Source organism: Hylaeus anthracinus, unplaced genomic scaffold, assembly GCF_026225885.1.
Source record: "Hylaeus anthracinus isolate JK02 unplaced genomic scaffold, UHH_iyHylAnth1.0_haploid 0, whole genome shotgun sequence".
Classification (NCBI taxonomy): Eukaryota; Metazoa; Arthropoda; class Insecta; order Hymenoptera; family Colletidae; genus Hylaeus; species Hylaeus anthracinus.
The window spans coordinates 8,827,503-8,832,033 of record NW_026533254.1 but is presented as its reverse complement, the minus strand read 5'-3'; positions in this window follow the sequence as shown (position 1 = coordinate 8,832,033).

Sequence of the window (4,531 nt, the reverse complement as noted above, 5' to 3'; positions counted from 1 at the left end):
AACAGAATTCTTTTCAAGACACTGGGTATTTTTCAAACGACAACGTAGCGCAGAATCTAATTAAACGATATACATTGATTGTTAATGGTTTCCTAGGCTGACACGTAATTTCGTTTGATGTTTACACTGTTATTTGAAAGTTGTGATTATTCACACAGAATATGTACAAAATTTTCACGTTTCCATCGTCGTCGTCGATATCGTACTTTGTCATTATTAGCGTCATCATACATGGTCATCGTCATCGTAGACACAATTCATAATCGTTGTCGACATCCAAAGTTTTCACATATAATCATCGTCATCGATATCATACTTCATCATTGTCAGCGTACATCATCATACATGGTCATCGTCATCGTACACAAAATTCATAATCGTTGTCGCCATCTAAAGTCTTCATATATAATCATCGTCAATGTCGTCACACAGCCACCCTAATCGCCATCTCCGTCATCGTCCATAATCATCGTCATCTTTAACATACACTACCCCGATCAACGTCACCATACAAAGTAGTCGTCGCATTACACACCATAAGCATCATAAACAGTCGCCATCGTAGTAATGGTGCCTATTCATCATTTCACCCTCGATTTTAGCAAACCGAGCCACACAAACGCGGTTCGTCTCGTTCCATCTTCATTTTCTCGTCTTCATTCGCGTTCAGCTCCCTCTTTGTCTGGCCTTCCTCTCTCGCTTCCGTTGGTTTGTTATACGCTCCTCTCTCGACCTTCCTTCTCGCCTTCCCTCCGTTCACCCAGGGCAACGACGAGGAAGCCCAACGCCGTGACGCGAGGCGCGGGCCCGCGTTCGCTGCGCATCCGTGAAAGTGAAACGGAGAAAATCAGGTTTCGAAGACCAGCCTTCGAACCTCCTCCTGGACGACGCTCGAGACAGGCCGATAGAGCCCGAGGAGTATTGTCCATCGGTGAATCGAGCTAGAGTCAATTGGACGCGATCCAATCAACAGGGAGACGTGAGTTTTTCTTCGCGTAGCTGCCAAGGCTGGGGATGTCGACGTTAACCTTGGTTCGATTCGAATTAGGGCGGTAGCCATACGGGTGTTGGAAAAAATACGTAAGGAGAACTAAGAATGATTGGAGGATGGACTCATGAACTGTGGAAAGGTGGTATCCTGAAGGTGGTAGGACCTATGCCATAAGTATTCAATGCTAAATTGCATGAGGACTTCTCCTGTGAATGAACGAACGATCATTGAACCCATGTCCCACATGACCAACACCGATCCAAAAAGTAACAGTAGCCACTTCCTAACCAACTAGCTACGAAGTCATTTCCTCATCAAGTCTCATTAGAGTCCAATGCCAAATCGGACAATTTGTTAATTTAGTCTGAGGTTAGCGCTAAACCTACCACGATCGGTCAAATTATACATAGTCAGTCTCATAAATATTTGTACCCTCTATGTCTATTAAAGAAGTTTGTGTAAATTCAATGATATATTCGATGTTTTCAAATAAATGTCTTCGTTATAAATATGTACATGGATAAACTTTACACTTGTATATATACAACGAAAAATTTATTTGGAAATATCGAACCTATCATTCAATTTACACAAGTTCCTTCAATAAACGCAAAGGGCACGAATATTTGTGGGACTGTAATTGTTCCATGTATTATTGCATTTTGTATCGGGTGAAATATTTATGCACCCGTTTGAAAAAGTGCCTTTAAGACCAGTCATTTGACCGATCACGATACAAATAGGAACAAATGAAATGTCGATAGGTTTAGTGTTACACGCGTGAGCTAGTCCGTCGATGCTAATCCTGCTCCCATAGCAGAACATAGCATACCTCCTTCCAATTTTATTTACAAATAAAGAAATAAAAATATTACATTGAAACTATAATACGTGGGTCTAAGACGAGTTTCCATCCCACCAATAGCAGCGACCGCGTCACCCGGCGTGTTTGAATATTATTCAAGCCTGGCGAAACCGAGAACGACGCTGTCAAGACGATCGGAATCGATAAACGTCTCCCACAATAGCCCGACATGTCGTCTCAGCTGAGAGTCGACCGTGGTCAGCTGACTTCGAGTGTTCCCTGGCACGGGTCAAGTCTCCCTCCTACTTTCCTCGCTGTGCCCCCCCCCCCCCACGAGCTTCGACTTCTGGATCGTTCAGCCGTGGCCGCGAACGCCACGAGAAAATCTCGAATTCCTTCTCGAGCGGGCCCCTGAAACTCATACCAAAAGACCTCCAGTCGTCGATGAAGCATACGTAGCCCTTCGAGATGCAGACGAAGAAACAATATCTCGAGGGAAGTAGTCGATTAATACCCTGTTGAAACAAAGTGTTCAAAGAGAGAGGATGATCGTTACCACGGCTTCGGTTCATAAACCAAGAAACCGCAGCGTACTGCTTCCCGTCAGGAACGCGATAGTTCCTGTCGGGCCCTTCCGCAAACTGTGCCCAATTTATGCAATTTCTTCCTCAGAAGGGATTTAGGAAGGGTGGGAAGGAAAGGAAAGGTCAGAGGTGCGATGGAAATGTCCTGAACCAGTTAAGCAACGTAGAGCGATATATCCAGCTCTTAAGAAGGGGAATTTGGGCCCCAAGAACTTGAAGACGGGGATGGTGCCCTTTTCACGGGGATAACTTTGCGAGTAGAGAGTTACTTGGCTGCGGGTACTCGACGTTTTTCGTTCAAAAATCTTTTTTTGGAAGAGATCAAAGACCTCGGACGATCAGATCCACAGACCTCGGTCCGTGTCTGCCCATTTACCGTCAGCGTCAAGTACTGGTATGATTCAAACCGTGGCATTTAATGCAAATTCAGTGACACAGTACGAGAGCACGTCTCAACAAGCTCGATCGTGCTTCCTCTTCTCACCAGACCACTCGCACCGATTGCTTACTCTTTGACCGCTGGTTACACCCAACTACTATTCACACCGCGACCCTTGACCTTATCATCATCCCTCCATCCAATCATTCGGGCTCTCCATCACTTGCAAACTCGGAGAACACATTAGTTCCTCATCTTTGATCACCTGTACTTTATGTAGACTGATCAGGTACCCTTCAAATCTGAGGATGGAGGGTATTCAAATCTAAATAATATTCTCTAGGATACCCTGTGGTCTCAACCTTTGTACCCATTCACCCACATTAATCGAATACGTTCGAAAACTAGGGTGCCGAACGACATCAGGCCCCCGAATCGGGGGCGAAACTCGAGTCGGGGCGTGGGCTACCGAACGCTCGTCGCCCTCCTCGGTCCCCGCCGCCCACGCTTCGCCGCGCCATCAGCTGGTTCATCTTCTTTCGTCCGGCGCGAAATCGTGCGAATCGATCGGCCATGGGACAGAGTGCAAGGAGGAAGCGAACGATCGAAAAAGAGCAAACCGGGAAGACGAACGCGGAGGATGAGGCGGCGGCGGCGGCGACGGCAGAAGAAGAGGACGAAGCGGCGGAGGAGGCTGAGGAGGAGGAGGAGGAGGAGGAGGAGGAGGAGGAGGAGGAGGAGGAGGAGGAGGTTGAAGAAGGCAGACGAGGCAGAAGACGAGGAGAAAAGAGGACGAAGAGGCGCGCAAGTCGTCGGTACAAACCGAACGAAGGTATAGAGGAATCGGTAGGCGATACGGGAGCGGGGGAGGTCGAGCGTGCGAGGGAGGGAGGAGGCGGCGGTCCCTGGCCACGGGGACTCAGGCGAGGAGCGGCGGCGCGGGGCCCGGTGAGGCGGGGGGAGGGAGGCTCGCGGGGCCACGGACGGAGGGAAGTCGGTATCGCGGATGGCGATGGCGATGGCAGAGTCAATGTCCTAGCGCTCGCACTGGGTCACGGCGAGTTGCGGCCAACGACCCAAGGCAGAGCTCCTCTTTACTTTGCACAGAGCGAGCGAGAAAGAGGGCCCCCGGGGTGAGGAGGCAGGGACGGAGCGGGAACGAGCGACAGAGACCGTTTCGCTCGGCCAGACCTGGGACGAGCCCGCGAGACAGAGAGAGATAATCCGAAAGGGGAGGGAGAGGGCGAGGAACGAAGATAAAGAGCGTGTTCCCTGGTTCCTCGTCTCGCGGTGTGTATACTGGGTGCTCGAAGCGAGAAGACGTGGATCCTCCGCGAGGATCCGCGATTTTCTGGCCCTGGGACCATCGTGGCCGCCTTTGTCTCTCGCGGCTGACCTAATGGAGGAGGCGGAAGCTTGTTAGAGGTGTGCTCGAGGAGCTAGCCGCTTTCGTTATGCTTTTTTTTTTGTTGTTGTCAGGAAGGGGGATAAATCAGTGGGCGAGGCTCCGGTAAACCGCCGATTTGCATTGGGGCTGCTGGTGTGGGCCCGGAGGCTGGAGATAGCGGAGCATTGTGGCTCAATCTCGCTCGATACGGCGTATGTAGCGCCATACATTCGTCTGTGGACTTTGTTGCTCCTGCTGGGCTCTTTCGCGTGGAAAATGGTTGGTCGAACCTGCGGGCAAGCCTCTGGGGAAATTGCGTTATGGATGAGCCTAGAGCAGAGAGATAGCAGAGCCACCTCATGGCTCAATCACGGTATGTAGCTCT